At 36.7% G+C, this 20,452-nt stretch overlaps 1 pseudogene; it reads right to left on the bottom strand.

The window, feature by feature from the left end:
* LOC136171204 (RAB11-binding protein RELCH-like) overlaps positions 1-20,452 on the bottom strand; it is a 79,573-nt pseudogene that overhangs the window by 40,960 nt on the left and 18,161 nt on the right.

Raw genomic sequence — 20,452 nt, 5'->3', positions numbered from 1 at the left:
TTAAAAAAAGGGGGGGGGGAGGAAACTGTACCTGATCATCATTTTCATCTGAAAACGTTATTGATGTCAGCTTGTAGTTATTCTTCAACAAAAGTTCACTAAGAAGTCTAGAGCTCTCTTTTCAAGAGGTTTGACTGACTTCTAGAGACAGATAAAAGATGGGTACACTACTGTAAGTCTTCTCTTTCAATACTTGTGCTACCATTTCATATGGAAGATACTTTTAGATCTGACATTCACCCACCTGAATTTCAGGACTTGATTTGTAATTTCTTCGTTCCTGTAAAGGAACTTCATGTTCTGGTGGAAGAAATACAAATAATATTTTACTCTTTTACGTTTGAAAATATCTCAGCTACTTCTACATTGTCAAAGTAAAAAAAGTCTCAAAAAAGTTGTATGGACACCACCTGCAGCCTTTGTCAGGTCGGATCGGAGGGCCTGAATGATCTCCTTGGCTTTCCATAGTTGAAAGTCCAGGCCAGGGACAGCAGATCAGAAATGCCCTGCACCAGAATGATAGAATATGAAAAAGAAAAAAAAAAACCTGGTTAAAACACAAACTGTGGGGGGGCGGGGGGGAACCTCAATTCAACTGGTGAAAGTTTAGGTGACCAATAGCAAAACAATGAATGATCAAGGCAGAGAAAGCCAGAAAAACCCAAGTCAGACGGGAAGAATTTATATTTTTATGCACATCTACACACACATTGCAAAATGCCATTAAAAGTTACCACTGCTTTTAAAGCTAGTGATTATCAAAATGAATTCACTCTGCTGCCTGTTTCTTAAGACATAATACAGACTATAAAAGACAAAGACATATCTTTGAAGCTACAGCACATCTCTATAAAGGCACAGTATGATCAAATAATTGCAGTTATGTGAAAAAGTTTTACATGAAAGGTCTGAACAGATGTATTTACACACATATGAATCTGTCACTTCTTTATTAAAAGATATTGGATTAAAACTCAAAACTTATTACTTCGTAAATGATACATTATACCAAGCAATCTCCAAGTCATTTTCAAATGTTATAATTCTTCATAAGAATGTTTGAAGAAGTGAATGTTTTTAAAAAACACTATAGCAACCAGCTACCAGCCTGCTCACGCCACTACCCCAACCCTCTACTAGCCCAACACTGTTGAATGCAATTTTAGTGGAACTAAAGTAATAACTGCAAAGATATAGGTATATTGTAAGACTGCATATTATAATGTTACCAAGAAATTAATGACTAAGTCAGTATCAGCCATTCTAGATTAGCTGAAACAGTTATTTCTCAATCAAGGTTGAATAACACTAGTATTATATCAGGGGTACTTGAGTGCTTAGTTAAAAATCAGGCACTCATGACTTGGGATATATGCAAGTGTGTATCACCACTATCTTAAAATATTTTTTAGTCTTAGTTCTTTTAGCACAAAACTCAAAAATAATGGTGCTCTATAAACAAATGTTCATTTAGAGATCTTTTCCTCATTTAAGGAACACCTTCACAGACTCGAAAAAATAAGCAGATTTTTAAATTTAGGAAAATGATGATGAAAATCATCACATATATATATATCACACACACACACACACACACATATATATAAACACACATACACACACATATATATATGTCAGATGAACAGTTTATTAATGGTTGGAGCAGACCCTACATTTGCATCAAGGGGCAATGGACTCAAAACCTGTGTTATCTATAAACTCCTTCTGCCCAAGACTGGTACAGGAACATCAAACAGAAATTTTTGTTCTTTCTCAGTAAGGTTTACATGTAATCCAATGACAGATGACACGGTAATTATCTCTTCTCAATTAGCTTCTAAGTTTCTACCAATGGTTAGTAAAGAGACAAAAATCTCTTTGGAAATGGGAATTGTGATTAATTTAAAATTTTAGCCACATATCACACACGTGGTTCAACAACAGGCTATGGTAAAAGAGCCCTAAGAGTCAAAAGGCTGTTATCTTGTAATAACATGTATTTTCTTCCTTTTCCCAGTGAAGATGAAAGACTGCATCCATTCATTCATTACTGACTCATAATATTGTGTTAGTTTCAGTAGTATAGCATAGTCATTCCATTTTTTTGTAGCCTATATTTCATTATAGGTTATTACAAGATATTATATATAAACTTTTGTGCTATGAAGTAAACCCATGTTTAGTAGTTTGTATCTGTTACTTCTGTACTCCTAACCTGTCCCATACTCCCCTCTCTCTCCGCTTTGGGGAACCACAATTTTGTTTCCTATGTCTGTAAGTCTATTTCTGTCTTACATATATATTCACTGGTATTATTTTTAGATTTCACATATAAGTGATATCACATAGTATTTGTCTTTCTCAAGACTACATGTATTTATATATTAGCATTATATAGTAAGCAAAAATTACTTTATTTCCCCAAACTTAAGAGAAAGAGTATAATCTTTAGATTAAAAATATAAGGTCAAAACTAGTTGCCAGTCCAGGTTCAATGCATGATACAGGGTGCTTGGGGCTGGTGCACTGGGATGACCCAGAGGGATGGGATGGGGAGGGGAGAGGGAGGGGGGTTCAGGATGGGGAACACATGCATACCCGTGGCGAATTCATGTCAATGTATGGCAAAACCAATACAATATTGTAAAGTAATTAGCCTCCAATGAAAATAAATAAATTTATATTGAAAAAAAAAAGGAAAAACAAAAACCTACCAACTATTTAAAATTTTCATTCTTACTTATGTTTGGTTATAGCATTTTGCTTAGTTATAACATCTTGCTTTTACATCCATGTTTCCCCTAATTAAAAATACCAACATACCTAATAACAAGAATGATGATAAACCTCTTAAATTTGACTTTAGGTTTTCAAATAAAAATTAGAGGAATGAAAATAATTACATGGCCTATTTCTGGGTTGAAGTTATTTTCAAAATACATAACCATTTGAACAATAATACAATATACAAAACTATATATATTTGGTTAGTTTCAAAGAAACTAAAATACCATGTATTTAACACTTAATAAACAACATAAAACATATAATATCTAACATTTATGATATAATTAAATATAACATAATGCCACTTGACAAATGATATAATTAGGAGGATGAGTCCTAAAATTATTGAAATAATTCCCACTTGATTTGCTAATTTTCAGATATTACTGATGTGATTTGCTCTTTTGACACAGCTGTCAATTAACAATGCTTGCGACTAAATCATGACTATTGAGGAGGCAGCTGCACTGAAGTCTTCCAATGACTTCCCCCTTCAGCTGATACTGCTGTTGTTCTCATGGCTCACTCCTCTCTGAGCCTCTGCTGAACTAAAAATGATTACATCATTTTTTCCCTTAAATCATGTAATACTGTTTGAGATTTTAAACATTCAATAGCTCTTTTCTCAAGCAATAAATGAAAAGCACATATTGGAATGTCATTTTACATAGGTCAAACTTAATCCTTCATCCTAAGAGGTGGCATATGGTACAGAGTCGTGGGCTCTGTTGCTGGGCTATTCTACATTTGAGTCTTAGCTCTGCCACTTAAGTCTTAAGACTCTCTGAGTGCCTCGGTTTCTTGGGGAGTGGAAGATGAGGATAATTCTATAACCTAATGAATTAACATACATTTACAAAATGTTCAAAAAGGAGCGAGTGCTATATAAAAATTAGCGCTCAACAGCACTCATCTTTATTCATGATGACTACGACAAGCAAATATATGGCAGGTTTTAACAACCCTGTTCCAGTAAAGGGAAAAAAAGAATCAACAGGGTTGGTGAAGAGAGGAAACCACAGTGTGGATGTTCCCTGACCCCACAGGGCCCTCACAGGGTCCACCTGTCCCATGTGGCATCTTTCCTATGCCAGGTGTGCCCGCCATTCCGGTGGGTTAAAATACGTAGCTGAGGATGGCTTCCCATCTATCTCAGAGTCAACATCCCATGAAAACTATAGTTCCTATAAAGACATTCAGGAACTACTTCAATAACTGACAGTCACAGCTTGAAGCACCAGAAAGGTACCAGTCACTTGACATCTGAGGAGCCAGGGCTTCTACACTGGTAAATTCAGGGTGGATCCCCAGAAGAATCAACTGGCCTCATCTGATGTGGGCAGAATACAGAGGGCACAGATTAGTCTTCTGAAGATCCTACAGATCCTATGGTGATGCCCAAAACGCAAAACTGGAGGGAGGGTGGAGAGGGGAAGGAGACTGGAATGCGGAACCAAGCAACTAAAAAGGATGCTGGTCTTCTTTTTGGAATGGGCAAAGTCCAGGAAGCCCTGAGTGGACCGAGCATTGACAACCTCTATTTTCAGGATCACAGGAAAGTCAAATGAAGTTTCTAGAGGGATGCAGTGGCGGCCAGGGAGAATCCAAGGAATGAAGACAAAGCTGTGATCACCAATCAGCATGGAAGTATTTAAACCAATTTTCCACCATCAGCAGAGTTGCATTGGTATATACCACATAAATATTACTTAGCCCTGGTCTGGGGGATAAAAGGAATGAGGAAAGCAAGGTCCAAATAACTCTGCACTAAACCATGGCTGACTTACACCTGCTTTATACCAGTTTTATAATTATATGGCTGTAAACTGTTAGCTGTAAGCAGAACTCAGTAGTTGTAGGCACACATAACCAAAAACTCAGAGCATCACCAGGAAGGGCAGCTGGGGGTTGCTGAACATTCAGGAATGCTCCCTGAAGCCAATAAATTAGTAATGTAACTTTGTATGATAACTGTCTAATTCTAGTCACATACTGAACCATAGAATAAAGAGAATTTTTCAAATCATTATTTCTGCAATGTCAAAAACATCCAAATCTGTCTTTAGAATCTTACCTGCCACTCTCTCATCTGTTTCCCTGTTACCATCATCTAAATATCTTGCAAAGTCTAAAGAATCAAGGGTACTATGCTTCTGGCTCAATCTGTAATAAATCAAAAACAGAAAAAAAAAAAAAAAAAAAAACAAAGGAAAAGAAGAATGAAAACAGCTTTTTATTTAAATGCCAAAATAAGGGACTGGAAATCAATTATCTATGATTTTTTTTTTCCAGTTAATAAACTATAATTCTAAGGTATAGGAATTCTATTAAAACTATAAGGTAAAAATGCTCAAACTAATTAAACTACTTTGAAGTAACTTGAGTTTCCCTGCCCAGATCTCTAACTCCTGAACAAGACACACACAGGGTATAATGCAACCAGCCCAGCTAAGGACAACAGAACTGCAAACAATTTGGATTTTATTCCAAGTCCAATGGAAAAACAACAGAAACACATGCATTTTTAGAAACTGGCTGCTGTAAGGAAAGTGGTTTGCAGAGAGACCAGCTCAGAGGCTATTATGTAAATCAACTATACTCCATTAAAAAATTAAAATTTAAAAAGAGAGGCTATTAGAGTCATGTAAGGGCTTCCCAGGTAGCATTAGTGGGTAAAAACAAAACAAAAAAACACACAAAAAACAAACCTGACTGCCAACGCAAGAGACATTAAGAGACTTGGGTTTGACCCCTGGGTCAGGAATATCCCCTGAGGAGGGCATGGCAACCCACTCCATTCTTGCCTGGAGAATCCCACGGACAGAGGAGCCTGTGGGCTACAGTCCAGAGGGTCGCAGAGAGTCGGACACAACTGAACTGACTTAGCACAGCACACAGCACAGAGGCGTGTAGGTGAGAGATGATCAGATCTGGCCTAGAATAGAGGTACTAGAAATGTGAGAAGTGGTCAGATTTGGGTTATTTTTTGGTGTAAAACTAACATGTCCTGGTAGTGAAATGAATGTGGGTTTAAGTAAAAGAGAGAAAATAAGGTGATTCCTGAAGACTCCATTTATTGAATTTGTAATATGAGATGCAAAAGATGAATGCGAAAAAAAAAAAAAGATGAATGCAGGGGCTTTAGGAGGTCTGTGTTTTAACTGCATGGGGCTGGTATGGAGTGTCTTAGCTTTAGACAGATTTTTAAGTGTCTCTAAACAGAAAAACACACTGTAAAAATTCTCACGTAAAGGAAGAAATCAAAGCTGACACTTATTAAGGCAGATGTATCTAGCTAATGCAAAGAAGGGACAATAGGTCAACTCTTTATTAAATCATGCTACTTACAGAGTACTTACTGTTTATATATTGCTCTAAGGAATAGATTATCTGTTTAGAAAGCACTATCTGGGCAAATAAATGCAGATTACAGAAATATAGATTTGAAATCCACATATGGCTCCCCCACCTCCTTTTAAAACAATTAGTATATGCCAATAATTGAAATGGTTGACTTTTCAAATAGAGTTAAGCTATTATCAATGTACCTCTTATCTTTAAATTCCTATTAAGGTGAACTAAGTGAAATTCTATATATAGTACTCTTCTGAGAACACAGTGTTTGTATTCAGAGAAGCATTTAATTTCTCTGCACTTCAATTATATCTGACAAATAACAACTTACTATTAACTTATGTTGTAAGATAGTATAAACAAATAACAGGAAATCAAGTACACCATTAGAGCGTAATTTATTTAAGCATAAACCAAGAAATATCAAATAACAATATTTACTATAGAAATCTCAAAAGTTCATATTAAAATGGGTTGAAATTAGGAATATTACTCTGCAATAAAAAAACTACTGATACATGCCACATGACTGAATTTCAACACTTTATGATGAATGAAATAATCTTTATACAGAATACACACTGTGTAATTTCATTTACATGAAGTTTTAGAATAGACAGTAGTAATTTATGGAAGAAAAAATCATTATAGTGGTTCTTGGAGTCGGGGGTTGAAAGGAGTGGGAGTTGACTGACTGGGAAGAGGTATGAGGGAACTTTCTGGGGTGACACTAATTGACAGGAGATTGGGTCATCACAAGTGTATTCATTTGTTAAAATTCATCCAATAGGACACTTGAGACATATATTTTACTGTCTTTAAATTTGCCTCAAAAGAAAAAAAGGTGAATTCAAGTCAGTGATATGCATGCTGAAATATTTAGAGGGAAGTATACCGGTACCGAAAATCTTCGCTGGTAGCTCAGTTGGTAAAGAATCTGCCTGCGGTGCAGGAAACCTGGGTTCGATCCCTAGGTTGGGAAGATCCACTGAAGAAGGAAATGGCAATCCACTCCAGTATTCTTGCCTGGAGAATCCTATGGACAGAGGAGCCTGGTAGGTGACAGCCCATGTGGTTGCAAGAGTTGGATATGACTCAGCAACTAAGGGCTTCCCAGGTGGCACTAGTGGTAAAAAACCTGCCTACCAACGCAGGAGATATAAGAGATGCAGGTTCAAATCCTGGGTCGGAAATATTCCCTGGAGGAGTAAATGGCAACCCACTCCAGTATTCTTGCCTGGAGAATCCCATGGACAGAGGAGCCTGACCCTATAGTCCATAGGGTCACACAGAGTCGGACACGACTGAAGTGACTTAGCACAAACAGCAACTAAACCACCACCAACACCAATATCTGCAACTTCATTTCAAATGCACAAAAAAATAAGATGAACTTTCGGATGGGTAGAGGATCAGAGGGTTGTATAAATCAGAGATAAAGCAATCATAGTAAAAGTTTAATTGCATAATCAAGGTGGTAGATATCAGCTATAAAAATTCTTTCCCACCTTTCTTAAGTTTTGAAATTTTCCCAAAAAATGTTGGGGAAAAAAACTGGATGTACAAAGAGGACCAAAGAAAAAACCACATTGAAGTTAAATCCAGGATCCACTGACTCCTAGAATTTAATAACTGAAGTTGTAATACTGGGAAATAACTATGATTTCTTACTGTCTTACATGACAAAATAAATAATTTTGCTTCACTTCTACTGTTTGAAATGGAACCAAAGTTAGACAACGTGTCACAAAAAGAAAGGAAATAAATTTCAAAATATAACGGATAAACATCATAAGGCTTTTTACTTATACATCTTTTAAACAAGTAAAAATACAAAATGCTTGACTGGAATAGACCACTGACCTATGAATACATCTGCCTGGTAAATAACTAATATATACTATAAAATGGTGTTCTCAGATCACTATATGTATACTACCTAAAATTTCCTGTTGTTTTTTTTTTTAAGAATGACTTTTCTCCAATGATTTGTACCTTACTGCAAATAAAGAGCTCTTTCCTCCAATTATATAAATACACATACTATAAATAATTATAAAAGTAGAGGTACATGGAAAAGTAGATAAACCGTTCCAATCTTACTAAGATTGGAAACATGATCAGAGATTATTAATTTCCCCCTCCAGAATTTCTAGATATTCTTTTCTGAACTCTTTTCCCCATGTGTAAGTACACATATACATTTCTGCAAAAACAGAATGGATACTTGCATCTTTGTAACATGCTTTTTAAAAATGAAGAGAGATTTTGCCATATTGATAGGATGATGGATACATATTGCTTAGACTGCTTTCTAAATTAAGTAAGCACAGCAATCTTAGTTCCATCCACAGTATACAGAGCAGTTGTCAATGCTTGGTATTACTATTTTTAATCTCACCAATTTAACATATACTATAAAATAGTCTTATTTAATTATGCATCTCTTTGATTCCTGGTGAACTTGAACATTCTTTTAAAGATATAATGGCCATCTACCTTTTTTGGGTGTCTGTGTGCAAATTTTCTATTCACTTTTGTTTGACCACATAACTAACATCCAGATTTTCCTGGTAAGTTATTTTGCCATTACTGCCATAATCAGAAACTCCTGTTGAGTACCTGTCCCTCTGCTCACACTCACAAGCATGTTTTAGCTCCTCACTAGCTAGTCTCATGTCTCCAACCTGTGTATTAAAACATGTACACCCAGTAGGATAAATCTTTATCAACCAATATTCTGGTGGTGGTGTAGCAGACCTGATTGTTTGATTCCTGAGTTTCATGAATAGAGAAGTATGATGCTGGTTGTTGATTTCAGATATATATTTTTCTACATGTTAAGTATCTAATGTTAGTTTTCTAAGTATTTCTTTCTCTTTCTGGTATTTTCAATCAGACATACAGGCCTACTAAGTTAGAGCCTATTTGATCATCATACATTATTCCTCCATTATACTATTTCTCCAGAAGTTTGTAATAGGAAACAGCCTTTGGGGAAAGCAAATGCTGTTTCATTGCTGTCTTGGTATTATTATGACCATTGAAAAATATATTCTAACTTTTTTTTTTTAGTTCCAAGTCAACAATTTTATATTCTCCAAGGAAAAAAAGCTTTAAAATCTTTTAAACTATAATAACAATAATGTCATAAAAGTAAAAGCAATCTCCTGAAAAAATAATGCCATGTCAGAAAATAATTATTTATGGAAGAAAGTAATTTCAACTTTGATGGAGCTAACCTCTAACAGTTTGTATATAAAATATACTTTGGAATTTAAGACTAATAGGTAAGATTTTTTTCAGTTTTTCCAGTAGTCATGTATGGATGTGAGAGTTGACTATAAAGAAAGCTGAGAGCTAAAGAATTGATGTTTTCGAACTGTGGTGTTGGAGAAGACTCTTGAGAGTCCCTTGGACTGCAAGGAGATTCAACCAGTCCATCCTAGAGGAAATCAGTCCTGAATGTTCATGGGAAGGACTGATGCTGAAGTTGAAGCTCCAATATTTTGACCACCTGATGTGAAGAACTGACTCACTGGAAAAGACCCTGATGCTGGGAGGGGTTGGGGGCAGGAGGAGAAGGGGACGACAGAGGATGAGATGGTTGGATGGCATCAGCCACTTGATGGACATGAGTTTGAGTAAGCTCCGGGAGTTGGTGATGGACAGGGAAGCCTGGCGTGCTGCAATCCATGGGGTTGCAAAGAGTTGGACATGACTGAGTGACTGAACTGAACTGAGGTAAGATTACAGCTTCTAGATAAATAAGATTCCTTGGATTCAGCTAGAATTCTTTTTCAGAGGCAAGCACATATGTTTCCAAATACTCTGATATAAAAGAGGAAGAGTTTGGAAAAACTAGCCTCTTTTCTTAAGAAAGAAGCTATTACCACTTTCTACTATAAAGTACACCACAAAGCATTTCTTCAAATTCCAAGATTGTGCAACTTCTTAGTAATTCACTTTGTAACTCAGAAACTGAATGATCAGGGACTTTTGTCATAGCTGGCAAACCAGTAAAACCTGTACGTAAGTTTTAGTAGGCCTGAAAACTAAAACCATTAGACACAGTGTAACTATAAGGCATGCAGACTGATTTCATAAATTACTGTATTAGAGTAGTCTTATTTATATACATTTAATCTTTTAGTACTGATGACAGAATGTACTTTCACAGTAGCTAAAAAATTTAGTTTCAGACTCTTGAAAAGCTATCTGTTATAGAAATTACATATCCATAGCACTGTAAAAGAAAAATGTATCAGAAAAATTGATAACTCCTGACTGGTAAAGAGCATTGGTTAATTCAGTGAGCATGCAATGAACAACTACCGTGTGCCAGGTTAAAAACAGGAAAATACAATAAAGAATTAAAGAATAATTTTTAAAGGCTATAGATGTAACTGATTCTGAAGAACAGACTTAAAATTTCCGAATACTTCTCTCTATACTGTTTACATTTTTTACAATTAATGTTTTTCATTATATGGGCATTTTATAATTAAAAAGTCATTAAACTACCCAATTACAATTAATGGATTTGAAGAAAAATAATGTCAAGCAATTATCTTTAAATTTCAATTTGCTTAGTAAAGATGATTTACTGAACTGCACCTGTGTCATGGGTTAGGGTTAAAGCAAAGAAAGAAGTATATAGTTTACAAATTTAGTAAATAGATCACAAATTTACCTTAAAAATAATTATATCTAAATTTGAGGTCATGCATAAACACTTTAGTATATTATCCACCTATATTAAAAAATGGATCTTAGAAATCTGTCAACGGTAAAATTTACATTTAGATTTCCTGATCTTCAGTTCTTCTCTAACATGGGGACTCATTTCACTGGTGTTCAAAATATTTGAAAGTTAGAGGGAATCTTAGAGACAGCCCAACCCCTCATCTTGACTGATAAGAAAACAGAACTGTGGATTCATTCAGTGCATATTTACTAATCCATGGTGTAGAGGAGAAAGGTAAAAATTCAGTAAGACTTGGCTCTAGCCTTAAGTAAGCTTATAAACCACTGGAATCTAGTCATGTACACAGATAATAATGATACAATTAGACTATGTTAAAGGTTAAGCAAATTAACCTTTGTGAGAAGCTCGGGGTATAATTGAAGTCTCCCAGTTTCCAGTTCACTGTCTTTTCTTTGTCACAAGATTCCACTGAGTTAAACATCAAATTAAAAGACTTACACTTAGGAACAGGCGAACACCGAAACTTTACTGACAAATTATTCACTGAAGTTAAAATTTCTAGAAAGCTGGATGACTAGACCATATGAACAGCTTGTCAGGTAAAGAAGAGGGTTATTATGAACAGTATTATCTATTATTATATTTAACACTTTCTGACCACTTATTCTGTGCCAGATATTTTTCACAGATAAACAGAAGCTGTTACCTTCTGTATTTTACAGTAAAGGATAAAGAGACTATCCCAGACTCATGCAGTTGGGAAGGAGCAGAGTAGAAATATGAACTCAAGCCCTCAGACGCCAAAGCCTGAGCTATAAACCATTAGTTTCCTTGAGCAACATGTAAAAGCATGCAGGTTCAGGTCTCCTAGATACCAGCTACGTTGGGCTTGATACCGTGAATGACCTCAAGAAGGTCAACCTGGACTCAACTTTCCTCAGGGTACAGAGGGAAAAGCTAATTTCACAAGGAATATTCCAAACGTACATATTTAAAGGATCCCAATACCTAAAGATCATCTCTTTAACACACCATCAACATTTATTCAAAGGTTTATTTGTCAGGCACAATATTAGGCACTGGTGACAAAAAGATAAATAAAATATGGTCTCTTTTTCTATATCCATGCTAAATAATTATTTACGAACTGCCTACTTTAGGCACTTGGGCCGGGTGTGAAAGAAGACAAAGATATATGAGACAGGAACCCCAACAAACACCTTTAAAAAAATCTAGTCAGCTAAAACATCATGATACAAAGGTAAGAGCAACACTATCATAGTCACAAGTTTCATATAACTAATTTCCATGAGAGAGAGACCAAAAAAAAAAGAAAAAAAAAAAAAAAAGAAACCACAAGTTCCGAGGATTTAGAGACTACTTTGAGGAAGGAACATAAACTGGACCTTCCCTTAAAGATAAACAGAATCTGGAAAGAAGAAAAGAATGATAGAGGAAAAGAATATGAAGAGAAGAGAAAAGAATATGGACAAGAGCACGGAGACAAGAATATATAAACCAAGTTCAAGAAACACTAAGTACACAATGTGAGCACAAGAAAGGCCTGTTTATGACAATGCTGACGGAAAACACAGGAAGAAACAAAGTTACAGGGAGAACTTTATGGGGCATATTTATAATAAATTATTTCAAAGTCATTTTTATCACATAATGTGCAAAAATGGGAAAAATTAAACTCCCAGACAGATCTGTAAATTCTTTTTTCTGCAATATATAACTCTGCTCATAAAAAAAGAGTTCCAAACAACGGTCTTGGATGAGAGTGATTTTAAATGGCTTTAGCTAGAGTAACATGACCAAACTGCTTTTAAAATCAATTAAGGTACCTCATTGTGGTTTTGATTTGCATTTCTCTAATAATGAGTGATGTTGAGCATCTTTTCATGTGTTTGTTAGCCATCTGTATGTCTTCTTTGGAGAAATGTCTATTTAGTTCTTTGGCCCAGTTTTTGATTGGGTCATTTATTTTTCTGGAATTGAGCTTCAGGAGTTGCTTGTATATTTTTGAGATTAATCCTTTGTCTGTTTCTTCATTTGCTATTATTTTCTCCCAATCTGAGGGCTGTCTTTTCACCTTACTTATAGTTTCCTTTGTAGTGCAGAAGTTTTTAAGTTTCATTAGGTCCCATTTGTTTAGTTTTGCTTTTATTTCCAATATTCTGGGAGGTGGGTCATAGAGGACCCCGCTGAGATTTATGTCGGAGAGTGTTTTGCCTATGTTCTCCTCTAGGAGTTTTATAGTTTCTGGTCTTACATTTAGATCTTTAATCCATTTTGAGTTTATTTTTGTGTATGGTGTTAGAAAGTGTTCTAGTTTCATTCTTTTACAAGTGGTTGACCAGTTTTCCCAGCACCACTTGTTAAAGAGGTTGTCTTTTTTCCATTGTATATCCTTGCCTCCTTTGTCAAAGATAAGGTGTCCATAGGTTCGTGGATTTATCTCTGGGCTTTCTATTCTGTTCCATTGATCTATATTTCTGTCTTTGTGCCAGTACCATACTGTCTTGATGACTGTGGCTTTGTAGTAGAGTCTGAAGTCAGGCAGGTTGATTCCTCCAGTTCCATTCTTCTTTCTCAAGATTACTTTGACTATTCGAGGTTTTTTGTATTTCCATACAAATTGTGAAATTCTTTGTTCTAGTTCTGTGAAAAACTAGCTTGATAGGGATTGCATTGAATCTATAGATTGCTTTGGGTAGAATAGCCATTTTGACAATATTGATTCTTCCAATCCATGAACACGGTATGTTTCTCCATCTGTTTGTGTCCTCTTTGATTTCTTTCATCAGTGTTTTATAGTTTTCTATGTACAGGTCTTTTGTATCTTTAGGTAGATATACTCCTAAGTATTTTATTCTTTTTGTTGCAATGGTGAATGGTATTGTTTCCTTAATTTCTCTTTCTGTTTTTTCATTGTTAGTATATAGGAATGCAAGGGATTTCTGTGTGTTAATTTTATATCCTGAAACTTTACTATATTCATTGATTAACTCTAGGTACCATTACACGCCAGTCAGGATGGCTGCTATCCAAAAGTCTACAAGCAATAAATGCTGGAGAGTGTGTGGAGAAAAGGGAACCCTCTTACACTGTTGGTGGGAATGCAAACTAGTACAGCCACTATGGAAAACAGTGTGGAGATTTCTTAAAAAACTGGAACTAGAACTGCCATATGACCCAGCAATACCACTTCTGGGCATACACACTGAGGAAACCAGATCTGAAAGAGACACGTGCACCCCAATGTTCATTGCAGCACTGTTTATAATAGCCAGGATATGGAAGCAGCCTAGATGCCCATCAGCAGATGAATGGATAAGGAAGCTGTGGTACATATACACCATGGAATATTACTCAGCTGTTAAAAAGAATTCATTTGAATCTGTTCTAATGAGATGGATGAAACTGGAGCCCATTATACAGAGTGAAGTAAGCCAGAAAGATAAAGAACATTACAGCAAACTAACACATATATATGGAATTTAGAAAGATGGTAATGATAACCCTATATGCAAAACAGAAAAAGAGACACAGAAGTACAGAACAGACTTTTGAACTCTGTGGGAGAAGGCGAGGGTGGGATGTTTCAAAAGAATAGCATGTATATTATCTATGGTGAAACAGATCACTAGCCTAGGTGAGATGCACGAGACGAGTGCTCGGGCCTGGTACACTGGGAGGACACAGAGGAGTCGGGTGGAGAGGGAGGTGGGAGGGGGGATCGGGATGGGGAATACATATAACTCTATGGCTGATTCGTGTCAATGTATGTCAAAACCCACTGAAATGTTGTGAAGTAATTGGCCTCCAACTAATACAATAAAAAAAAAAAAAAAAAGAATAGAAAAAAAAAATAAATAAAATAAAATCAATTAAGGAGGGAGGAACCGATTAAAGGCACAGGAACCAGCGATAAGCCTAAAACTGAGGGTCCAGATGTCAGCTGAAGGCCTGAACTAAGGCAGCACATAAGCACAGAGCGGATGGACGGTTAGAAAGAACACAGAAAATAGGATGACGCCACATTGAACAATATTAGCCGCCTAATCAGGACCGGCTGGTTTCAAAAACAAATGAACATCATTTCTGACTGCTGAGGAAATCTGGAAGAAGGTTACACCCATGATGGCAACCATGGTCCCCTCTGAGAGGCTCAGTCATCTTCCATGACTAGACCAGAAACTGAGATGTAACCATGCAGCAAAACTTTGGGATTGGAAAAAATGAGGACATACTAATCCAACCTTCGTGGATTTCCATAGCTGAATTTCATTCAGCAGATTATTCTCCTTTGTCTTGGTGTGGTGCTACAGTTTATCATTTTATTTGTTAAATGATCAATATTATTCTACCTGACCTGCCCTCTGCATTAAAATGACTGGCTACTCTGAGTCAGTAAGATATACTCTGAATGGATTACTAAGATACTTTGCCTGATCACATACTAAAATGATTCGAGAACATTTGCTTCACTGTGCTTTAAAATTGACAAAACAGCAGTTGTGGTGCAATGGAAAGAATGAAAACTTGGAAGCTGATGATCTGGTTTGGAATCCCAGTCTTGCCACTTAGGAACTTAAGACATGACACGTAGTAAAATCCAAAGGGCATACAAATAAAAGATCAGCCCATCTTCAACCAGCCATCACCCTATGGGTCACCAATCACTGCTTAGACTCTTCTGTACGTATCCTTTTAGAAATACGCTAGGCATAGACCAGTTTCTCCCTTTTTGTATGTCAAGGGAAACAATTCCCAAATATTGCCTGCATCCTAACTTGTTCAATTTATAATATATCTTATATCATTCCACATCAACACATATAGATCATTCTGTTTTAATTAACCAATCCCCCATTGTTGGACATTCAGGTCATTTTCAATCTTTGATACCTTTACTCGAATGTAGAAGGTATAAAAAAATCTAGGTTCAATAATTTTGATGCAAACGAGCTGGTCTATAATAAAATACGGAATGGAACTGGATACTAAGGAATATGCATTTTTTAATGTGCTTAATACCACCAAATTACCAAGAGTATGTAAGTATACATTTTACTTTCCAACCTTGGTATCATATGTATTTTGATCAAAACTACACTCAGAAGACAACACTGTTTACAGAAAAAAAAACAAAAACCTGTTAGGAAGAGTTCAGTAAGACTGTAGACTCAAAACCCACCTATCAATACAAGCTACCTATTTGTTACAGACATCTTATTAGAAGGTTTAGGAGGCAAAAATCAGTATTCTTACTACTGTAACTTCAGTTCAGTTCAGTTCAGCTGCTCAATTATGTCTGACTCTTTGTGACCCCATGAATCACAGCACGTCAGGCCTCCCTGTCCATCAACTCCTGGAGTTTACTCAGACTCATGTCCATTGAGTCGGTAACTTACCACAATGCAATATTAAACATTAAGAACATAATAAAATATGACTAATAGATTTTGGTGATACATTCGTTACTCTCATCATCTCATTTTATACTCTTTGGACATTTCTCCTTACTCATAAATCCATTCTCCACGCCCCCTATCCCCCAACATACACACACACACACACACACACACACACACACACACACACACACAAGCTTTATTCCTTACAATGACTGTAAAGAATGCCTATAATCAGGAACTACTCTTAAATAAAAAAATTAGAAGCTTTTAAGGCTGCTGCTACATACTTCTCCAATGGTGATTCTACTTCTGCACATATATACAGAATATTTACAAGACTCCCCATACAGTGCAATGTGCAGTACAATACACTGTAATACTTATTACAGTGCAATAAGAAGCTATTGATATAGTTGTGTCTGCCTGAAATATATCAAGTGTATCCTAAAAGAGATCTTTTTCAACACTATAGTAAGAATTATCAACTGAGTCTCAAAATTTCCCTTCCAAATAAAACCCACCTTCAAGGTAAAATATCAATAGGAGACTGAGAACAGAGAAACTGGTACATAGGCAAGAATAATTTGTGAGCAAAGAATGACAATTTTTGTGACTGTCTTCTGCAAATTTAATTAATAGATGATACAAGACAGATATTCAATACAAGGCAACAAAAAAGGCAGACATGTACCAAACACACATGCAGAAATAACTTAATGATGCAGAATATATTCTTTGTGTTCATATGCCAGAGGGAAGATAGTATTGGTATTTCACATCACTAGAAATACCAAACTCGGTTTACACTGCACAGTTATAGGATTTGGTGTCAATTAATGGCAGAACACTGGAGCTGTAATTCCCATTACAAATGCTTCTTGTTTTGCTAGAATTCATTACGTGCAAAACTTGACAAAAATACCTTAAATTGACTCAAAAAAAGAAAAGCGCAAAGTATACCACCACATAACCACCACCTGATATGAACAACTGCTAATATTTTGCAAAATTTAAAAGGAAATACCTTAAAGTTCATGTCCCAATGTTTCCTTCCTCAAGTGCAATCACAATAATGGATTCAGTGTGACTCTAGCTGATGTTTTTTAAACCTATAGCACATATCAGTTCAGCTCAGCTGAGTTCAGTCGCTCAGTTGTGTCCGACTCCTTGCGACCCCATGAATCCCGCAGCACGCCAGGCCTCCCTGTCCATCACCAGCTCCCGAAGTTTACTCAAACTCATGCCCATGGAGTCGGTGATGCCATCCAGCCATCTCATCCTCTGTCATCCCCTTCTCCTCCTGCCCCCAATCCCTCCCAGCATCAGGGTCTTTTCCAATGAGTCAACTCTTCACATCAGGTGGCCAAAGTATGGGAGTTTCAGCTGCAGCATCAGTCCTTCCAATGAACACCCAGGACCGATCCCTTTAGGATGGACTGGTTGGATCTCCTTGCAGTCCAAGGGACTCTCAAGAGTCTTCTCCAACACCACAGTTCAAAAGCATCAATTCTTCAGCGCTCAGCTTTCTTCACAGTCCAACTCTCACATCCATACACGATCAATGGAAAAACCATAGCCTTGACCAGTCGGACCTTTGTTGGCAAAGTAATGTCTCTGCTTTTTAATATGCTATCTAGGTTGGTCATAACTTTCCTTCCAAGGAGTAAGTGTCTTTTAATTTCATGGCTGCAATCACCATCAGCAGGGATTTTGGAGCCCCCCAAAACAAAGTTTGCCACTGATTCCACTGTTTCCCCATCTATTTCCCATGAAGTGATGGGACCAGATGCCATGATCTTAGTTTTCTGAATGTTGAGTTTTAAGCCAACTTTTTCACTCTCCTCTTTCTCTTTCATCAAGAGGCTTTTTAGTTCCTCTTCAATCTCTGCCATAAGGGTGGTGTCATCTGCATATCTGAAGTTATTGATATTTCTTCCGGCAATCTTGATTCCAGCTTGTGCTTCTTCCAACCCAGCGTTTCTCATGATGTACTCTGCAAATAAGTTAAATAAAAGCAGGGTGACAATACACAGCCCTGATGTACTCCTTTTCCTATTTGGAACCAGCCTGTTGTTCCATACCCAGTTGCTTCCTGACCTGCATAGTTTCTCAGGAGGCAGGTCAGGTGGTCTGGTATTCCCATCTCTTTCAGAATTTTCCACAGTTTATTGTGATCCACACAGTCGAAGGCTTTGGCATAGTCAATAAAGCAGAAATAGATATTTTTCTGGAACTCTCTTGCTTTCTCCATGATCCAGTGGATATTGGCAATTTGATCTCTGGTTCCTCTGCCTTTTCTAAAACCAGTTTGAACACCTGGAAGTTACTCACAAATAATATATTGTTTTGTGCATTTGAGAATGTACATAATGGCATAGAACTGTGTGTGATGCTTCACAACAAATGTGAGATCTGATTAAAGGCTGCTAAGATCTCCATTCCATGACTATACCATAACTAATGTTTCCATTATGTATGGCCAAAAGAACTGCTTCCAAGACTGTACACACTTCAGTACGCACCCTCGTAAGTTCCGGCTAAATAGTTATATGTGGAAAAGCTGGGTTAACCGGTGTGCACCATGTTCAGTTTTATTGTGTTTTAACAAAACATTTTCCATAGTAGTTGTACTGACACTTCTACTGGTAGCATAAGAGTGCCTGCTTCCTCCATATCAGGAATACTAAGTGTAAGACCTCTTCATATTTTGCCAAAAGATTAGGTATAGGTATTCTGCATTTCCCTGATTAGTAGTGAACCTGAGCAACTTTTCATTGGTTTGTTTCTGCCTATTTTTCAATAGGTTATTTTTCTTTCCCCTACTCTGCAGGCATTCTATACAGATTCCATATTTGAAATACTTTTTGATTATTATATATATGTGCCAAATATGTACTCCTAGTCTATGGCTTGTCTTTTACTTTATCTTTTCATATACAGGAAGTTTAATTGTGATACAAATATATCAATCTCTTCAAAGTCTACAATTTTTATGTGTAAGAAATCTTACCTCAAAGTCATAAATATGTTTAATATTTCCTTCAAAAAGTCTTCAAGCTCCATTTCCCACATTTAGTATTTCAATTCATTTGGAAAGTTTGTTTTGATGTGTGTATGTATATGGCAGGAGAGAAAGAAATAACTTCCCTCTAGAAGGAGAAAAATGTATTGAATAGTCAGTCTACCCTTTCCTCCTTTATCTAACTCTCTTTCTTATACAAAAGATTCACTGAGCTTGTTTCAGGCCTATAATCTCTTTCTTCAATCTGTCTACCTCTGCTTGCCTTTGCTTTTAAAATAAAATTTTGTAGATAGCAACATATTTTGGTTTTAAAAAAATCTTCAGTTCAGTTCAATTCAGTCACTCACTCGTGTCCGACTCTGCGACAGCAAGCCAGGCCTCCCTGTCCATCATCAACTCCCGGAGTTTACTCAAACCCATATCCATTGAGTCAGTGATGCCATTCAGCCATCTCATCCTCTGTCATTCCCTTCTCCTCCTCCCCTCAATCTTTCCCAGCATCAGGGTCTTTTCCAATGAGTCAACTCCTCACATCAGCTGGCCAAAGTATCGGAGTTTCAGCTTCAGCATCAGTCCTTCCAATGAACACTCGGGACTGATCTCCTTTAGGATGGACTGGTTGGATCTCCTTGCAGTCCAAGGGACTCTCAAGAGTCTTCTCCAACACCACATTTCAAAAGCATCAATTCTTCAGTGCTCAGCTTTCTTTATAGTCCAACTCTCACATCCATACATGACCAATGGAAAAACCATGGCCTTGACTAGATGGATCTTTGTTGGCAGAGTATTGTCTCTGCTTTTTAATATGATATCTAGGGTGGTCATAACTTTCCTTTCAAGAAGTAAGCATCTTTTAATTTCATGGCTGCAATCACCATCAGCAGGGATTTTGGAGCCCCAAAAATAAAGTTTGCAACTGATTCCACTGTTTCACCATCTCTTTTGCCATGAAGTGATGGGACCAGATGCCATGATCTTAGTTTTCTGAATGTTGAGCTTTAAGCCAACTTTTTCACTCTCCTTTTTCACTTTCATTGAGGCTTTTTAGTTCCTCTTCACTTTCTGCCATAAGGGTGGTGTCATCTGCATATCTGAGGTTATTGATATTTCTCCCAGCAATCTTGATTCCAGCTTGTGCTTCTTCCAGCCCAGTGTTTC

Source organism: Muntiacus reevesi, chromosome 1, assembly GCF_963930625.1.
Source record: "Muntiacus reevesi chromosome 1, mMunRee1.1, whole genome shotgun sequence".
NCBI lineage: Eukaryota > Metazoa > Chordata > Mammalia > Artiodactyla > Cervidae > Muntiacus > Muntiacus reevesi.
Note: the sequence above shows the minus strand (reverse complement) of the source record. Positions and strands in the feature narration are given on the sequence as shown.